Source organism: Myotis myotis, unplaced genomic scaffold, assembly GCF_014108235.1.
Source record: "Myotis myotis isolate mMyoMyo1 unplaced genomic scaffold, mMyoMyo1.p scaffold_m19_p_2, whole genome shotgun sequence".
In the NCBI taxonomy this organism is placed as follows: Eukaryota; Metazoa; Chordata; class Mammalia; order Chiroptera; family Vespertilionidae; genus Myotis; species Myotis myotis.
This window is the reverse complement of record NW_023416324.1, coordinates 135,253,495-135,274,451: the sequence shown is the minus strand read 5'-3', so window position 1 is coordinate 135,274,451 and position 20,957 is coordinate 135,253,495. Positions and strand designations below refer to the sequence as shown.

Sequence of the window (20,957 nt, the reverse complement as noted above, 5' to 3'; positions counted from 1 at the left end):
CAATGTTGTTTAGAGTGCAGCTGAGAGGCCAGCAAGGCTGGCGGGGAAGCTTGGCTTCCTCCATCACTGAAGCAAGCAAGCCTCCCTGTTCGCGTCAGCTGCCTGGCTGCCGGCCGCCATCTTGGCTGGCAGTTAATTTGAATATCACCCTGATTAGCCAATGGGAAGGGTAGTGGTCGTATGCTAGTTACCATGTTTCTCTTTTATTAGATAGGATATTATATTTATGTATATTTGTATGTAATGTTCATTTATTTTCACTAATATACATTACTCATCTTATATAATAAAACCCTAATATGCAAATTGACCAAACTGCAGAATGACTGGTCCCTATGACATGCACTGACCCAGGGGGCAGACGTTCAACGCAGAGGCTTCCCCCTAGTGGTCTGTGCACTCCCAAAGGGGCAGCACTCCTCATACAGAAGCCGGGCTCACAGCTGGCGAGTGCAGCGGTGGTGGTGAGAGCCTCTCTCGCACGGCAGTCCTAAGGACCCCTTGGGGTCCCAGACTGCAAGAGAGTGCACGCTGGGTTGAGGGACCAACCCCCTCCCCCCGCCCCCCCGGCCCAGTGCACGACTGTCATGCACCGGGCCTCTAGTGTTTTAATAAACTACAATTTATTTACCTGTTTTCCTAATGATGAAAATTTGGACTTTTAAAAGCAATTCTTCTGTAAACATTCTAAGACATTTTCTTGATCACATGTAAGATTTTTAGGGTATATACATAGGAGTGAGTTGCTGGGTCTTTGTTTATGAAAATGTAGAAATTTATGAAATTATTTTTCATAATAATTTATCAAATTACACTCATTCTTGCAATGTAAGAGCTCCTATTGCTCCACATCATTTCCAATTATTAGAAATGTTATATTTCTTAATTTTTGCCAATCTAGTATGTATAAAATATTCTCTCATTGTGGTCTTAATTCACATTTTCCTTATTACTAATGAAGTTGAACATCTTTTTGTCTATGGGTTGACATTTTCATTGGGCTGTTTGCTATTCTTTTTCTTATTATAAGCAGGATTTCTTTATGTATTGTGGATAATAATCCTTTGCTAGTTGTATTCATGACAAACATCTTCTCCTAGTTTGTAGGAAGTATCTTAATAGAGTTTTTTGAAAGAAAGTGTTCTTAAAATGAATGCAATTAAAGTTATTAAGTTTTCTTACATGGAAAGGACTTGTATTCTATTTATGAAACCTTTCCCTTACCCTAAGTGAGAAAGATATTATTCCATATTTTTCTTCTGAAATTTAAAAATATTTACCCTTCAAATCTGTGTCCTTAGAACATTTGGATTTAATTGTATGGTGCAAGGTAAGGATCTACTTTATTTGTTTTTTTCTTCTTCCAATATAGATCACCTAACCCCCTGTAATATATAAGGCATAGTTTTCCTAATGAACTGCAACACCACCTCTGTCATATGTTTAAGGTCCATGTAGGTATAGGCCTGTATAGGTGTTCTTTGTTTTGATTCAATGGTGTTATTTCATTCTGCAGCAATATCATTTGACCTTAATGACTATACTTTAAAGAAATCTTTATATCTGTCAAGGAAGGCATGTAATCCTGACTTTTTTGTAAGTAATGTCTCTTTCATCCATGCCCTCTCCATTTTTTTCCGTATCAATTATAGAATCAGTTGGTCAATTTCTACAAGAAGACCTGGATCAAGTTTACATATCATTTGGGGGACAAATCTTCTCTCTATGATAGTGGCTCTTTTCATGGATATGAATTCTCTGTTTATTTCAGAGTTTTAAAATGTCTTTGTGTAAAGTTTTAAAATTGGTTTGCATATATTGAAAGGTATTTATTATTTATTTATAAATATTTTGCAGATTGTGTTGCTATTCTAAATGTATTTTCTTTGAAAATTCTATTTTCCGTTTGCTGTTAGTGTGTAGAAATGCAACTGAATTTTATACCCAGCCACTTTGCTTTAATCTTATTTAAAAAACTTGCATGTGAATTTGGTGAGAATTTCTATAGATGGAGTCATACCATCTGGGATAATGTGTGTTTTCTTTTTACAATTCTCTTTTAATATAATTGAAATGGCTAGGTTCTATAATATTAGGAAAAGCAATGATAGCAGGCATTTTCATGTAGTTCCTGTTTAAGTTGAATATTTCATCACTTGAAATGATATTTATTATTTTTTAATTACAGTAAGGAAGTAATCTTATGTTCCTTTTTTTCTCAGAATTATACTAATGAATAGGTGCTAGATATAAAATGCCTTTTCTACACCTATGAGAGCTTCCTCCTTTAATCTGCTAACATGGAAAATTTCATTTATAAATTAACTACTATTAAAAACCCCATGAATTCCTGAAAGAAATATAATTTAGTCACTTCTTTGATTTCTTATAATCTGCTATAATAGTTGGCTAATATTTAATTTAGACTTTTGAATCAATGTTTCTGAGTGATATTTGACTAAAGTTATTATTTCTTCTGCTCTCCTATTGTAGTTAGGAGGTTATTCTGGTCATATAGAATGCATTTCAGAGACTTACCTCTTTTTTTCAGTTCTCAGAAAGTGTTTGCATATATTTGAAATAATCTGTTCCTTGAAAGTTTGGTAAAATGACTTCTAAAACCACTTAAGAGAGTTCCAAAATGGTGGTGGAGTATGTGGAAGCTACACTGACACGCTCCCAGAACAAAACTGGAATTACAACTAAAATACAGAAAACCACTCTGAAAAATCAACTGAAGACTAGCTGGAGAGAACCCTGCTATCCAAGGACAGAAAGTGGAGACTGCATAGAGACTGGTGGGAAGTGTGGAGGTGCAAAAGGGCTGGCCAGGCCCCCACAGACAGGAGCTGAAATTCCAGAGGGTTATCTCAGTTGTGTGGGAGTTCTCACTATGGGGCAGGGAGGGTTCCCACTGAGAACTCTGCAGTCTAAATGCCAAGCTTGGACCTCCCAGGCCAGAGCACCAGAACTGAGAAAGGTGTCCACATAACATCTGGTTATGAAAATCAGCAGGGTTGCTGTCTGCCAGGGAGAGACAGCTGGAAATGCAGACAACCTCTTAAAGGGGCAGCACACAAAATTTTGTATGTAGCCACTCCCCTTAGGCTTCAGCAGAGAGAGGGCACAGTAGACTGGAGCTGTATGAAGAGAATCCAGGGTTGGGGGCTCTGGGTTTATAGCTCAGAAGGCAGCCACTCTTGTTTCCTGTGCTGAATAATTCCTTCACGCTGCAGAAGATATCTTTCTCTGGTATACCTTTGCCATCCAGGCAGTTTTTGCTAGGGGGAAACAAGAGGGGAGGAGGGTGTAGGGAGAGTAGGAGGGAAGAAATTGCCCCACCCTGTTGGAAGGTATCTCACCCCACCTTTGGAGTATATGCCTTGCTGTAAACAATAGCCTGAGGCTGATCAAGACTGAATACCAATAAGGTGGGTCTCTGGAGGCTCGAGTCTTTGTCTGATCTAATTTGTGGTCACGGGATAGTGTATATCTTGGTCCTTTCCAAAGGCACCAAGACCTAGCAGAAGGAGTCACAAGCTGTGGATTGCTGATAGCTCCAAACAGGGTACTCAGGGCCAGTCACAGTGTCTGCCATTGCCCTGCACTAGAGACTTGGTGATATAACATATCTACCTAATACATAGACACAAACCCAAACAGGCAGCTAAAATGGGGAGACAAACAAATAAACCCCAAATGAAAGAACAAGAGAATTCTCCAGAAGGAAAGCTAAATGAAATGGGTATAAGAAATTTATCAGATATAGAGTTCAGAATAATGATTACAAGGCTGCTCAATGGCCTGAGAAAAGATATAAAAACTATGAAAAAAGACCAGTCAGAAATGAAAAATGACAGCACTAATAAAGAGCACATAAAGGAATACACAGCAGATTAGGGGAAGTCAAGGATAGGATCAGTGAATTAGAAGACAGGGTAGAAAAAAAATTACTCAATTAGAAACCAAAAAGAAAAAAAAAACCACACAATTAAAAAACAGGAGGACACCTTAAGGGAGCTGTGGGACAACATGAAATGTGACAATATTTGCATCATAGGCATACCAGAAGGGGAAGAAAGTGAGCAAGGGATAGAGATCCTGTTTGAAGAAATAATGGCAGAAAAACTTCCCTCACCTGGTGAAGGAAATATCACTGAAGTTCAGGAGGCACTGAGAGTCCCAAGCAAGAAGAATCCAAACCCAGACACATCATAATTAAAATGTCAAAAATTAAAGACAGAGAATCTTAAAGGCAATAAGAGAGAAGCAATTTGTTACCTACAAAGGAGCTCCCATAAGGCTGTCAGCTGATTTATTATCAGAAATTTGAATGTCTACCAAACATTCAAATAACTAACACCTATCATCCTCAAAGAATCCAAAGTGGAAGGGACACTTTTAAGCTCTTTCTATGAGGCCAGCATTACTCCAATACCAAAACCAGATAAAGACACTACAAAGAAAGAGAATTATAGGCCAATATCCCTGATGAACATAGATGCTAAAATCCTCAACAAAATATTAGCAAATCCCATCCAGCAATACATTAAAAAAGATCATGCGCCATGACCAAGTGGGATTTATTCCAGGGGTACAAGGCTGGTACAATATTTGCAAATCAATAAACATGACACATCACCTAAATAAATTGAAAGGCAAAAATTACATGATCATATCAATACATGCAGAAATAGCATTCCACAAAATTCAACACCCGTTTTCATAAAAACTTTCAGTAAAGTGGGAATAGAAGGATTATATCTCAACATAATAAAGGCCATATATGACAAACCTATAACCAACATCATGCTCAATTGACAAAAACTAAAACTATTTCCCTTAGGAAGAGGAACAATACAGGGATGTCTGCTATTACCACACTTATTTAACACAGTACTGGAAGTCATAGCCACAGTGATCAGACAAGAAAGAAAGATAAAACGTATCCATATTTTAAAGGAGGAAGTAAAACTGTCATTGTTCAGAGTTATACATAGACAATCCTAAGGACTCCACCCCCAAACTCCTAGATTTAATAAAGGAATTTGGCAATGTAGCAGCATGCAAAATTAACACCCAGAAATCAATGGAATTTTTATACACTGATGATAAATTCTCAGAAACAGAAACCTAAAAAACAATCCCATTTATCATTGAAACAAAAAAATTAAGATACTTAGGAATAAACTTAACCAAGGAGGTCAAAGACTTAGAAAACTACAGGACGTTGAAAAAAAGAGATAGAGGAAGATATAAACACATGGAAAACTATACCGTGTTCATGGATTGGTAAAATTAACATCATTAAAATGTCCATACCATGCAAAGTAATCTATATATTCAATGCAATCCCTATTAAAATACCAATGGCATATTTCATGATCTAGAACAAAAACTCCAAAAATTTATATGGAACCAAAAAAGATGCTGAATAGTCACAGCAATCTTGAGAAAGAAGAACAAAGTTGGAGGGATCAAAAATACCAAATATCAATTTATACTACAAAGCCACTGTACTTAAAACAGCCCTGTACTAGCACAAAAACAGCATCGGGTGGGCATATAGATGCATGGAAGAAAACAGAGAACCCAGAAATTGACTCAAGTCATTAAACTCAATATTTGACAAAGGAGGCAAGAGCATACAAAAGAGCTAAAATAGTCTCTTCAACAAATGGTGTTGGGAAAATTGGACAGGTACATGCAAAAAAAATGAAACTAGACAACTGACTTACACCATACACAAGAATAAACTCAAAATGGATACAAGAATTAAAGTAAGTAGTGAAACCATAAGAATCCTAAAAGAAAACAAAGGTAGAAAAATCTCAAATATCTTTTGTAGCAATGTGGCAAGGGAAACTAAGGAGAAAATAAACAAATAGGATTATATCAAAGTAAAATTCTTCTGAACAGCAAAAGACACCATCAACAAAATGGAAAGGGAGCCCACTGCATGGGAGATCATATTTGGCAATGATACATCTGAAAAACGGTTAATAACCAAATGTATAAGGAACTTAACAAAAGGAAACAATCCAATCGAAAAATGGGTAAACAGACACTTCTCCAAAGTGGACATACAGATGGTCAAGAGACATATGCAAAAATGCTCAAAGAAACTGATCATCAGAGAGATGCAAATTAAAATGGCAAAGAGGTATTACCTCACACCTGTCAAAATCTCTACCCTCAACAAATCAACAAATGACAAGTGCTAGGGAGGATGGGGAGAAAAGGGAACCTTAGTACACTGCTGGTGGGAATGCAAACTAGTGCAGCCATTATGGAAAATAGTAATTTCCTCAAAGAATTGAACATGGAACTGCCATTTGACCCAGTGATCCCACTTCTATGAACATATCCTAAGAATCCCAAAACACCAGTCAGAAAAATGTATGCACCCCTATGTTCATAGCAGCACAATTTACAATAGCTAAGATCTGGAAACAGACAAAGTGCCCATCAGTAGATGAATGGAAAAAAAAGCTGTGGTACATTTACACCATGGAATACTGTGCAGCAGTAAAAAGAAGGATCCCTTATCCTTTGAGACAGCATGGATGGACCTGGAGAGTATTATGAAAAGTGAAATAAGCCAGTTAGAGAAAGACAAGTGTCACATGATCTCACTCATATGTGGAATCTAATGAAAAAAACCTGATGGTGCTCACTTCGGCAGCACATATACTAAAATTGGAACGATACAGAGAAGATTAGCATGGCCCCTGCGCAAGGATGACACACAAATTCGTGAAGCGTTCCTTATTTTTTTAGAAATAGAAGAAAACAAACAAACAAACAAAAAAACCTGAAGAAAAAAATTGATCCAGAGACATAGAAGCATGGAACAGACTATCAAATCTCAGAGGGAATGCGGGAATCGGTGGGTGGGTGGGAAGTGATCAACCAAAGAACTTGTATGCATATATATGTAACCTATAGACAATAGTGTGGTAAAGGCTTGGTGTAGGGGGCAGGTACAGGCTAGAAAGGGTCAATGGGGGGAAAATGGGGACATCTGTAATACTTTCAACAACAAAGATTTTTTAAACAATTAGAAGAGAAGATAAAAAATATAAAATCACTTAAGCTGTTAAGTTTAGAACAATTTTTACTCATTGATTCAAATATTAGTTAAATAACTATTATAATGATTTGTTAAACAATTTATAAAAGTCTTTAAGTTATCTACTTCTGTTATATCCTATATTATAAAAGCCTAATATACAAATCAACCAAAAGGCAGAATGACCAGTTGCTATGATACACACTGACCACCAGAGAACAGATGCTCAACACAGGAGCTGCCCCCAGCCCTCAGGCCCCAGGACAGCCAGGGTGGGTGCCAGCAGGGCCCCGCAATTGCCCTGCCAGTTGCCCCACAGATCAGCTCTGATTGCCAGCCAGGCCTAGGGACCCTACCTATGCATGAATTTCATGCATCAGGCCTCTAATTTATTAAATAACTAGAGGCCCGGTGCACAAAAATTTGTGCACTCGGGGGGGGGGATCCCTCAGCCCGGCTTGTGCCCTCTCACAGTCTGGGACCCCTCAGGGGATGACCACCTGCTGGCTTAGGCCTGCTCCCCAGGGGACTGGCAATCAGATATCCCTCTGGCAGCCCGGCAGCCCTCAGGGGATGTTCACTTGCCAGCGGGGAGCAGGCCTAAACTGCAGTCGGACATCCTTAGCGCGGCTGAGGTGGCAGGAGAGGCTCCCACCTCCACCGCTATACTGGCAGCCATCAGCCTGGCTTGTGGCTGAGCAGAGCTCCTCCCATGTGAGAGCACCCTGACCACCAGAGGGCAGCTTCTGCATTGAGCGTCTGCCCCCTGGTGGTCAGTGTGTGTCATAGTGACCAGTCATACCCAGTCCTTCTGCTGTTAGGGTCAGTTTGCATATTATCCTTTTACTATATAGGATAGAGGCCTGGTGCACGGGTGGGGGCCAGCTGGTTTGCCCTGAAGGGTGTCCCGGATCAAAGTGGGGGGTCCCGCTTGGGTGCCCGGCCAGCCTGGATGATGGGCTGATGGCTGTTTGCAGCTGGTCACACCCCCTTCAGGGTGGGGGTCTCCACTGGGGTGCCTGGCCAGTCTGTGTGAGGGGCTGAGGGCTGTTTTCAGGCTGGTGGGCGACTGAAGCTCCCAGCCTCTCCTTTTTTCTTTCTTTTTTTTTTTTTTATTCTGGGATTTATTTACTTTCTATGGCTGTCACTGGAGCTGAGAGCCGGTTTTAGCTCTGAGGCCATTGCCTGCTGAAAGCAGGTATCTGGGTTTGTTTAGATTCTATAATTGAAACTCTGTTGCCATCACTGGCAGCTCTAAGCTCTGAGGCCGCTGCTGGCTGAAAGCAGGTTTCTGGGGTTTGTTTAGGTTTTATAATTGCAACTTTGTTGCATCCAGAGCTCAGAGCTGGGCTGCAGCAGGCGGGGAACGTTGGCTTCCTCCATCACTGGAGCAAGCAAGCCTCATGTTTGTTTCAGCTGCCTGACTCCCGGCCGCCATCTTGGCTGACAGTTAATTTGCATATCTTGCTGATTAGCCAATGGGAAGGGTAGCAAAGTTATGGCTAATTACCATGTTTCTCTATTATTAGATAGGATAGTGTATGGACCCTTATGTTTATAGCAGCACAATTTGCAATACTTAGTTCATGCAAAATTTCACATTTATGTGCATAAAATTGATGTTGATAAACTAATATATTTGATCTCTCCAATTATTCTCCTTAATTTTTAGTTTCTTGTTTCTTTTGATCAGTTTATCTAAAGTTTGATATAATTGGTTGATCTTTTCAACTTTTATTTTTGTTGATCTTCTCTATTGTATCTTTGTTTTCTGTTTTCCTAATTCTGCTCTTATAATTATTTCCTTCCTTCAACTATCCTTATAGGTTTATCTTTCCTTCTTCTGTTAAACTTATAATTTTTGGAATTCATTAATTTTGAAAATTATTATTTTATAATATTGGAACTGCTTATAATTATCATTTATGAACAACTTATACTGCATAGCAGCTTTTTGCTATGTAATATTATCATTATTATTCAATTGAAAATAATTTAGTTTCCTTTATGATTTCTTCCCTGACACATGCATGCTATTTTTATCTTAGTTCTCTGAAATATTATTTATAGAGGTAATGCTTGTTTAGCTTTATGTATATATTTACCATGTAAGTTATTCATTTCTTGCTTTATATACTATGCTTTGAGAATTATTTTCCTTCTCACTGAATCCTATCCTTTTAGGAATTCCTTTGGTGACAAAGTTTTTTTGTTTTTTGTTTTTTAAATCTCTACAAGTTTTTATTTTACCTTGGTTGTTGAGGATTCTGGGTGACAAATGTCTGCTATCAAAATTTTGAATGTAATATTCTTCCATTTTCTGCTTTCTGTTGTGCTAAGTAGTATTTTAATTCTAATTGTCAGTCTTTTGTCAATGATCTATTCCAGCTGTGGTCAAACTACGGCCCGTGGGCCAGATCTGCCCGTTTGAAATGAATAAAACTAAAAAAAAAAAAAGACCGTACCCTTTTATGTAATGATGTTTACTCTGAATTTATATTAGTTCACACAAACACTCCATCCATGCTTTTGTTCCAGCCCTCCGGTCCAGTTTAAGAACTCATTGTGGCCCTCGAGTCAAAAGTTTGCCCACCCCTGATCTATTCTGTATGTCTAATTGTAAAATTGTCCCCTTTCTCTATCTCTTTTATAATCTATAATCTATATAATAAAAGCCCAGCGACCGTTACGGCAGAACGACCCGACGACCAGTCACTATGATGCACACTGACCACCAGGGGGCAGACACTTAATGCAGGAGGAGGGGGAGGAGGGCGCAGCAAAGCCTGGAGATGCACGCTATAGCACTGGGATCCCAGGAACTGCAAGCCCAGAGCTTGCTTTCCAATAACAAAAAATAAATTGGGAAAAAAAAAGCAGCCAGACACTGCCACCCTGGGAAGAATGGCTCCAGGAGGGAAAGGCCTCCTCAGGCCCTGCCCAGCCCGGCTGGCATGCCACGGGCTCACAGCAACTCACCCGTGACGTGCAGGAAGTGCAGCCCCTCTGACTCTCATGGACCACTGCTCCCCATCCTGCTCCATGGCAGACGCAGTGCTGCCAGCTGTGCCACATTAGCTCGGGCTTCTGGCTTCCAGCTTCCTGCCCGCCCCTTTGTATAGTATGTGTGCTCAGGGGCGTGGTTTCAGCCTCCTGGCCAATAGTGCCACAGCACAGCCAGAGAGTGACAAGACACAGCCACCAGGGCTGGCTGGGCATTGATTTGGCCGTGTGACTTATGTCCATGTGCAGTTACACTGCGTGTTTACATTGGTAGGGAAGCAGGGAAGCCCACTCTTGTCTCCTGCCCCACCATCTAGGCTAAGAAAGGCTCGCTGATCTCCATGTTTCTCCTCCCGTCTGGAATCAAAACCTCCTGGGGATGAATGATTCCAGCAATGACCCCAACACTGTCACAGACATTCCTAGTCATTACAGCCCATTCCTCAGCTCACAGTGCCCTGCTCCACCCACTGCCACTCCTCACCTGTCCCCCCCTGAGGACCACCTTATGTTATCCTGTTTGAAATGTGAGCAAGATCTCAAATGCCCCCTATCCTTTCTTTCCCATAGGTCCCTTGCCCTACCTTTCTTCCTCTAAAAACATTGCATTTTAAAAATATATATTTGATTTATTTCAGAGAGAGAAATAGAGGTAGAAACATCAATGATGATAGACAATCATTGAGCAGCTGCCTCCTGCACGTTCCAAACTGGAGATTGAAGCCTCCTGCGGTCCCTTCCCTATCCCTGTCCTGGCCCACAGGCCCCCCTTCCCTATCCCTGTCCTGGCCCACAGGCCCCATCCCTCCTCCCCGTAGGCAGGCCCTGGTGGTGGCTTGGCTGCGAGGGGAGAAGGGGGGAGGGGGGAACTGCAGGGTGATGTGGCCCTGAAGGCAGCTTCGGCATCTGGTGTCCGTTCCTTCCTTGCCCAGCCTGGCAACTGCCACCTCCTCTCCCAACTCCGCCGGGGCCTTTGGGCCCTGATCCGCAGGGCCTCAATCAGCCTGGCCCTGATCCGCCCTGATCGCCCTCCAGGTCTAGGGACCCCACCTGTGCCTGAATTTCATACACTGGGCCTCTAGTTTTACTATAAAGTTTCTAGACACGAGCTCTTATTTTTCCTATTTTGTTATGTTAAATTTTTTATTTATTAATTTGAAAGAGAGAGATAGATCTTGATTTGTTGTTTCCACTTGTTTCTACATTCATTGATTGATTCTTGTTTGTGCTGTGACCTGGGATTGAACCTGCAACTTTGGCATATTGAGGTGATGCTCTACCCAACTGAGCTACCCAACTAGGGCCTCTATTTTTTCCTATTTTGGATATGTTATAGTTCGTGAATTCATTTGTGCTAGAAAATTCATAGCCATTATTTATGTAAGTATTGCATTCTCTCCATTCCTTCTGTTTTTTTTTCTTTTGTAGAATCCAGCTCAGTTTATGTTAGATTTTCTTATTAAATCTTCCACATTTCTTTTTTCTCTCTCTTTTTTTTCCCTCACATTTCTTTATTCCTCTTTTATATTTTCCTAGTCTTGTCTCTGTGTTGAAATTCTGGGCAATATTTTCAGATACATTTTCAAGTTTACTAAATGGCTTTTATTGTTATATATCATATAATTATTATTATTATATCATATAATATATATGACTGTTTAATCTATTGGTTGAGTTTTTCCTTACAATAATTGCATATTTTCATTTTAGTTCCATTTTCCCCACTTTCATGATTGCATTTGTTATTTTTTAAACATCTATATATAACTGTTCTATGTATGATTCTTTAACATATGCAGTCTTTGACATTCTAAATCTGTTGCTCATTGTTTCTGATGACTCATTTATGTCTTGCTTTTCTCTGTGCTTGGTGTTCTTTGATTGTGACAATATTGTATGATCATAATCTGTGCTGTCTTTGAGTCCTAAATTTTGAAAGCTTCTCTCCAGAGAAGATTAACTTGTACATCTGTAAATAGCCAGAGGTTGCTGCTGAAATGGTGCCAATTCAGTTTTTCTTTAGCATCTTGACTCGGTTACAAGAGTCCCAGGATCAGTTCCCCTTGATAACTGATGGCCCAATTCTTTGATCTTTACGAGGTTGCTGCTTCCAGAGCATTGAGAAACCCACTCTCAGAGAGCCCACCGTACCAGACAGATAGCTTTGTCAAATGTGTTTATGTTCAGATTTGTTGTTGGTTTTTTCAATTGCTTTTTCTTTTTTTTTTAAACAGGAAAGAGCAAGTCCTTGAAATTCTCCCTTAGTTTTTGTGAGGCCAAAATTACCATCAAGAGTATGCCTTACCCATGGCTACTTATTTTTGCAAAGGAAGAATCTTTCAGAATACCTACTCTGGCATCATCTGAAAGCCATTAAGTAAATTTTTACCAAGACTATGTGACATAGCACTTTTTTCAATAAAAAATACAGGGAAAATAAAGTATAAGCTTAGGAATATCAAATCATTCATTTATACAATCACTTGCTCCTCAATTTTTATTGAATTATTAAACTATGTTCAGCAAAGTGCTAGTTGCTGGAGGTACAAACATGCATCAGCTATGATCCTAAGAATATTCACAATCTAGCATGGGAGACAAGCATGGTCACAAAAAGATCTGCAGTAACTTGCAATTCCCTTTGGTCCCTGCAAAATGTTTTTTACTTATTCGTTATCATAGATGTTTTAAAGAAAATAAATTGCAATGAGAAACATATGGAGGTTATAATGATATTAAATATACACATGATCATGATCATACATTATCTGAAATGTTTCTATTTTGAAATAATGTTATATTTTGTCTTAGATTTATTCCAAACTAAATATTTTGGGAAGTAAATTTAGGAATTAAATGTACTATTATGATTGCAAACATTTTAAAGAAAGACATTGTAAACATTTGTCTTAATTTGATAATTTAAAAAGGAAAATCAGTGAATGGGAGGTATAAAATTGATCAGTTTCCTGAATGATGAATTAGGTAAAAATAATTCAAATTTAAAATGGTATTAATGACAGACATGAAAATATTCTACAATTATAAAGGGAAAATTATTTTAAATTAGAGTTAATCATATCTTAAGCATTCTTAACCAAATATACTAAAAATAGTACATTTTACACCAAATATACTATTTAAAATCTATAATAATAAAAGCATAATATGCTGATTAGACCAGATGACCTTCTGGACAAAGCCGGGGCTGTGAGGAAAGCCCAGGCCCCAGGTGCCAGAGGGAAGCTGGTGCCGGCAGCCGGGGGAAGGAAGGCCTACTTTTGCATGAATTTCGTGCATCAGGCCTCTAGTTTTTAATATCCTTAACATGAATCTGTAGTACTAAACAACATACATGTTGATGCTCAATAACTGTTTGTTGAATGAGGAGAGAAAAGATGAAAGGGTGTGTGGGTGTTAGGGAAGGAGGGAGGGAGGGTAAACTTGATTTTCTTTTGTACTGTTTCAGCCTCATCGCCTCTTTCTCCCTTATTGCATATTCAAGCTACAGTAAACTGTCTCTTCCTTGAACTTCAATTCTGTCTTGGGTTTTCACACAAGTATTCGCTTTGCCTGGAATGTCTTCCTGTTTTGCCACAGTAGTTAATATTAAATATTTCCCCATCGTGGGTTAGTAACTAAGCCAAAACAAAATGTTTTATTTCTTGAATTATTTGAAATTCTACCTGTAAAGGATTTTTATTATAGAATTCATTCATCTTTAAATTCTAATGCAAGTTTAAATTTAAAAAAAAATCTTAAATTTAAATTTCAGGGGACAACATGGTGATAAAAAAAGAATTCTAGATTTGCTGTCAGACAGGGAGCAAAAATGTTTAGCTTAGATCCTGGCATATAATGGTATTTAATACATTTTAGTTTATTCCTCTTTCCCTTCCTGTCTTTTTATTTCACTTTTTCCTATAATAAAGTAAAATATTAAACAAGATAAGATGTTAATTTGTAAGAATAAAAAAAAGTAGGTATTTTAGAACTCTGTATTCTGCAAATTATAGTACTTGGGCCTAAAATTGAGTTCAAAATTCCTGGCAATTAAAAAAATAGAGAAATACACTTTATTTTTGACAATAAACTATATAATACTAAAGTTAAAAAATTAGATTTTTCATCAAACAATGCTTAAATAAGAAAATACAAGTACTATTTAAAATAAAGTGTGTTGAATAAATCAGCAGACAATAATTTTACCTAACATTTTTGAAGGCAGAATACAGGTATATTATTGAATTTCAATTGATTGGAGTAATTTTTTCAAGGGATTTAGATAATGTGTTGAAGATACTTTGTTTCTGTTCATCTAATTTAGCAAAGGGATAGACATCAGAGACTGTACAAGACTGTGTTTGAAATGTCCACTTTGAGATCTGCTATAAATAAATCCTTAAATGAATTTCCTATAAGCCCCAGATCTCTTTAATAATTGCCTGAAAACCAAGAAAAATACTTCCTGTCAACAGACTGTCAAAAATCTGGGAGTATATATAGATACACACACATATATATATTCATAAATATTAATATTCATAAATATTAAAATATATACAGACCATGCACCACAGAAATGTACACTTGATACCTATATAATATTATTAACCAATGTTGGCCCAATAAATTTAATTAAAATATATATACATATAAAATCAAGTTGGTGACCATTACACACAACCAGTTTAAGTTTGTTTTGGCCCTTTCACAAATTCATATCCCAATCTCAACATGTGTTGTCGCCTGGGATAATTTATATCCTATTATACAGTTTATCTTCATTTCAAATTTTGCCTTCAGCTGTATTTTGCTCTAGAAAACTTTATGAGCTTAAAGGTATCAAAGGAATAGATAAGACAGAATAACAAAACACCTCTTACATCTGAAGACTGATTAATATTGGATGATTATAATGGAACACATCCACTAAAGGGAAGAGAAGTACCATGTGATAAATTAAAAACAAAGGGGTTGATAAATGGAGATGCTTATATGAAGCTCACTTGCCTTAGATAACTACTCCTAATGACTATTTTAACTTCTTTTTCCTGTAACTTTTCAAGGACAGCAACATCATCACGCATTGCTTCCTGTTATGAACATCAATGTCTGCATGGCAAACAGTACTAATTGGAGAGAATTCTGAGTTACCTTTTTAAAGCAAAGCCACCTGGATGATTCTGGTTTTTTTTTCCCCAGAGTGACTCTTCTGTTCTGAGATGAAGACAGAAAGGAAATGCTCTTCAGGCCATTTTAATACAGCATACAAAAGCTTAGAAATCCCCTCTAAATAATTGAAGGCAACCATTAGCGGTATATCCAACCAGTCTCTTAATGGAGAGGTCATGAGGGACAACAGGCATAGAACCTCTCTGAAAAGTCCAAGGAACATTTGGTGGTTTATAATTGATTTTTCTGGGCAGATTTCCTCTTTTCAAATAGTAATTATATCACTGTCATTAATAATGGCTGTTGCGAGGAGCCTTGCTTTACTCTCCAAGGCAAAAATTACATTGTTCAGGGAAGCCTCATAATTATTTCTACTTATTTGAAGCAGAATACAGACTTAGTTTCCCCCCCTCTCATTTGAGAATCTAAGATACTTAAGCCTTCCCCTGAGGAATCAGGATAATAATAACAGAGCCGGGAAATGAAGCCGTTTACTACACATCACTTACTATGCGGGAATAAGCTAAAAGAGTTTTGCTGCAATAGTTTAAATCCCAAACCACTTTTGCAGTAATTATTATTTTTTCTAAATTTGAAAGGTTTGATGCAGTTCTTGAGGATGTTAAGTATCTTTCTAAATTTCTTTTCTCAAAGAAATTTATTTTTAAAGAGAGGTACTTATTAACAATTAGAAAAGATGAACCAAATAGCAGAATGCGGAGGATTGGTTGAAGCAGGAAAATGCCTGCTTTTTACTGTGCCTTTATTAAGATATTTATTTGAATATTTTAGGAATACAAATTTCTTGGGAAATCGTCTCTCTTGAGTTAATTTTACACACACACACACACACACACACACACACACATTCATGCAACTTTTTTGAAGTTTTCCACACTATGAGTTGATCTATTAATCTTCCAGTGACTTCTTATAAAACCATGTGGCACAGCAGTGCTTGTTTTTGATACTTGAACTAATGTTGATTTGGAAAAAAGTTTAAGTATTTTATTTTTAATGACCTTACTTATTTACACACTATTAACTAGTAACTACTTTCTTGTATGTCTTTACTCTCTAGGAGTGATTATATAGGAAGAAAAGATTTCTGTTGTCTCCAAAGGTAGCTTTAATCTTCTGTGAAGCCAAGCAGTTGTGCTCTCATGGGTTCTGGTCTACTCTAACTGTCAGAATTTTTTGAGGTCTTGCAAGAGTCAGAGCTACATGCATCCTTGCTTATAGCTGAATATAAGGCCAAAAGTGTAAGTTTTTCTGTTTGACACTCATAACAAAAAGTGTGCAAGGAATTGCTTACTTGAAAATGCAGTGAGGTTTTAAAACTTGCTTTTATTTTAGAGACATAAAAATAACTACATGGGCTATTTAAATAATAGGACATACTTATTTGAAAAAAAGAGATATTTTATGTGTATAAAGTTAAGGTTAATATGTTAAACTTTGGGCAACATAGTTCACCTTCCAGAGAAATTCTAAAACACGAATTGGCCATGTCACTGAACTACCTAGAGTATTTTTACAAAAACAGGAACTGCTATATACCTTTCAGAATAGGTATACAGCATTTCTTCACAGATAGTTTTTCTTTTGAAGTCAAATTGATGTACCACAGATTCTTCGAAAAAACTGTGACATTGCGGCCACCTTCCAAGATTGCCCCCAATGATCCCCACCCCTTCTAGTAATTACACTGTTACATAATTCCCTCCCATAATACACTGGGGTCGGTCTGTGTGACCAATAGGATAGGACGGAAGTGATAACAACTTCTAAGATCTATATATATAAAAGGCCTAAGCGACCATCTGCTGCTCAACTGTTCACCTAGTAGCTATGACGCGCAATAACCACCAGGGGGCAGAAGCTTTGACCAGTAGAAGAGGGAGCCCAGTTCCTCACAGAATCGGCCGTGGGTTAGGTTGCTGCTCGGGCACTGTCGCCCCAAATCCACTTCACCCGCACCCCTGACCCAGAGAGGAAGGAGCCCGATTCCGGGGTGTGTCACCTGAGAACTGCCCTCTCCCAATCTGGGACCCCTTGTGGGATATTGGAGAGCTGGTTTCGGCACTATCCCCGCAGGCCAGGCAGAGGGACCCCACTGGTACACGTGCACCGGGCCTCTAGTTAGATTATAACAGACACTGCCTTTTTGGTCTTAAATGTGCACTCTCAGATGTGATCAGGCCCAGTGATGAGTAGCGGAAGCTTCCTGCCAATAGTCCCGTGAGTGAGCTTGAAATAAGATTCCCCAGCCTCAGTTGTGCTTTCAGCTGCCTGCAGCCCACAACAGTATGACTGCAACCCCAGGGTTGACCTTGAGCCAAAACCACACAGCAGAGCCACCCATGGATTCCTGATTATCAGATCCTTTGTGAGGTAATTCATATTCATTTTTCAAGCTGTTAAATTTTGAGTGACTCATTTTATAGCAATGAAAAACTAATACAGTGAATCTGTAGATCAGTATCTTTTCCTGAAAAGATAGTATATTAAATATAAATGGTGGTGCTTTCTAAGAAGAGGCAATATAGAATATCAGAAGAGAACTGGCCTTGCATTTAGGACACCTATATTGTGGTCTTGGCCAATATCACATAAGCCATAAAGATTCTGTGTCTAGCTTCCAAATATATACCACAGAGTTAGATTAAATTGCTCTAATGACCACTTGTATTAATAAATTCTAGAATTCTATAATGGTTCTCATGCGTTCAGTTTGGGAATCTCTTTGTAAATGAATACTTTAATTACAATGTACTGTAAATGAATACTTTAATTACAAAATACCACAGTATTGCTATTTTTCATAGACCTCTATTTTATGATTGATTAATAGAGCAGACCATTCTTGCAAAAGTAAATGAGGGAAAGGGAATGTTTGGTTTCTGTACATCCTCTGTATAATCTACTTTGGCTTTTAAGAGTATGAAGAAAGTCAAAGAGGAAACATAAACTATAAAGGAAGACATGAAAAGGTGGGCACATTAGAGTAATTTACCCCAACTAATACAATAATAAAATCTGCCAAAATAAGTAGAACATCATGCTTCATGAACTGTTCTCATATATAGAAAAATTGTCCTAAATAGAGGAGTGAGAACCTTATATTAAAGAAAATATTGCCTGTATTATCATCAACATATCTAATATATAATTAGAGTCCATAATAATGAAATAATTTTTTCATGTTTGTGATCATATTATTGAACATTTATCTACACTAATAAAAGACAAACATGCAAATTGACCGTACCTTTGCTATACCTTAAGCCACGCCCACCAGCCAATCAGAGCGACTATATGCAAATTAACCCAACCAAGATGGCAGCCGGCAGCCACGGAGCTGGAGCAAGCAGGAGGCTTGGTTGCCCCAATGATGGAGGAAGCCAACTTCCCTCTTGCCGTGGCTGGCTCTGAGCTCCACTTAAAGCAACAAAGTTTCAGTTATAGAAGATAAATAAACCCCAGATACTTGCTTTCAGCCAGCCGTGGCCACGGAGCTAGAGCAAGCAGGAGGCTTTTCCTCCCGCTCGCCCTGGCCGGCTCTGAGCTCCTCTAAAGGCTACAAAGTTTCAATTCTAGAAGGTAAATAAATCCCAGAAAAGCAAAAAAAGAAAAAAAGGAGAGGCTGGGAGCTTCCGTCGCCGGGGGTGCTTGGCCAGCCTGAAAACGGCCCTCAGCTTCTCACCCAGACTGGCCAGGCACCCCAGTGGGGAACCCCCAACCTTAAGGGGGTGCTTCCAGCCTAAAAACAGCCATCAGCCCCTCACCCAGACTGGCCAAACCTCCATGGGGTGAGGGTCCCCACTGGGGGGGGGGCTTGACCAGCCTGCAAACAGCCATCAGTCACTCACCCAGGCTGGCCAGGCACCCCAGTGGGGACCCCCATCCTGAAGGGGGTATGACCAGCCTGCAAACACCCATCAGCCCCTCACCCAGGCTGGCCAGGCACCCCAGTGAGGACCCCCATCCTGATCTGGGACACCCTTCAGGGCAAACCAGGCGGCCCCCACCCATGCACCAGGCCTCTATCTTATATAATAAAAGGGTAATATGCAAACTGACCGTAACAGCAGAAGGACTGGGAATGATTTGTCACTATGACACACACTGACCACCAGGAGGCAGGCGCTCAATGCAGGAGCTGCCCTCTGGTGGTCAGTGTGCTCCCACAGTGGGAGCTCTGCTCAGCCACAAGCCAGGCTGATGGCTGCCAGTACAGCGGTGGTGGTGGGAGCCTCTCCCATCTTCCTCAGCAGTGCTAAGGATGTCCGACTGCAGCTTAGGCCTGCTCCCCGCTGGCAAGTGGACATCCCTCGAGGGCTGCCGGGCTGCCAGAGGGATGTCTTATTGCCAGCTTAGGCCCAATCCCCTGTGTAGCAGCCCTCAGCCAGCAGGTGGTCATTCCCCGAGGGGTCCCAGACTGTGAGAGGGCACTGGCCCGGCTGAGGGACCGCCCACCCCCGAGTGCACAAATTTTTGTGCACTGGGCCTCTAGTATATAATATGTCTCTTATTTGATGTCAAATGTTTTACAGTTTATAAACTATGAATTCATATTTTAAGAAACAAATTGTGATTTCCAATTAGAATATTATCACATATTTATATTAAAACTTCTTCAGTGACAAAAAAAAATAATATTATGGGATGGTATCAATTGGTTAATATTTATGTGGGTGGTTGTTTTGAAATGTAGGAACTGGTTTTTCTCTGTAGTTTACATATTAATTACTATCTTCACACCTGTTTGACTTACTAGCATATCTTTTATAGAACAGAATAATCCTTTTGGTGTTCATACTTGCAGTTTGGGTAAAATACTATTCTGTACAGGTAACAAAACTTTAAGGGACCTGCACTGTGGGGACTGGAGCCATATTAAAACCAAAACTATACCAATATTAAAAGTAATATTGATTTTAGTAGGTTACATGTATTGAATGCTTATTCTTTCCACAAAGTCAATTAAGTGATTTACATTTAAAAGTCTCATTTAATCTATTCTTCATAACAGCTTATACAGTTGTTATCATTTCTCTCCTAACAGATGAGGAAAATAAGAATAAAACTAGTTGTTTACGATCGTGGATCTGAGTAACGTTAAAGCCTGAAATCTAACCCAGGTCTACCAGAATCCACAATGACTAGGTGGAGTATTAGGTCCTTGATTCTCAAGGAGCTGAAAAGTTTAAAAATGATATAATATGGTCATTTTCAATTTGGTTGATGGAAATAGAAGAAGTTTAAAGGCTTGTCTGTGGTCTACAATTAGTTAGAGAAAGAGATGACAGTAGAACTATCAGTTTTAGTTTAATTGCTTTATGATTTTAATTATAGTACTGTTTTTTAATGTGTAAAATAATGAACTGACTAATGAGCAGCCAAAAATTAAATAAGAAACAGAAAAAAATGAAGTAAGAATAGTCTAGCTACTTTGACTGGTTCATCAATATCCAAGTATATTCTTATTAGTTTCTTTTTAAGCTGCCAGTTGGAAGTTAAAATTGGTAATCATGAAGTAGGTAGGTGTCTTTCAATCAGCCAGTAGCTAATTAACTTGCCTTAAAATGAGTCAATACAGGTAAAACGTACTATGTAAATGTTAGTATTTTTTTCATAATAAAATTTAGGTGTCAACACCAAGATTTTCTTCTCTACCTTCATTTAAAGGTGCAAAAGTAGTGCC

General features: G+C 38.7%; 1 protein-coding gene and 1 non-coding gene across 2 annotated transcripts in view; one reads left to right on the top strand and one right to left on the bottom strand.

The window, feature by feature from the left end:
• Positions 1-20,957, bottom strand: part of EPHA6 (EPH receptor A6) — a 955,281-nt gene that overhangs the window by 361,355 nt on the left and 572,969 nt on the right. The gene's annotated exons all lie outside the window — the stretch shown is intronic.
• Positions 6,670-6,776, top strand: LOC118677784. Its single transcript, XR_004974510.1, has one exon. It is a non-coding gene; the product is annotated as a U6 spliceosomal RNA (small nuclear RNA).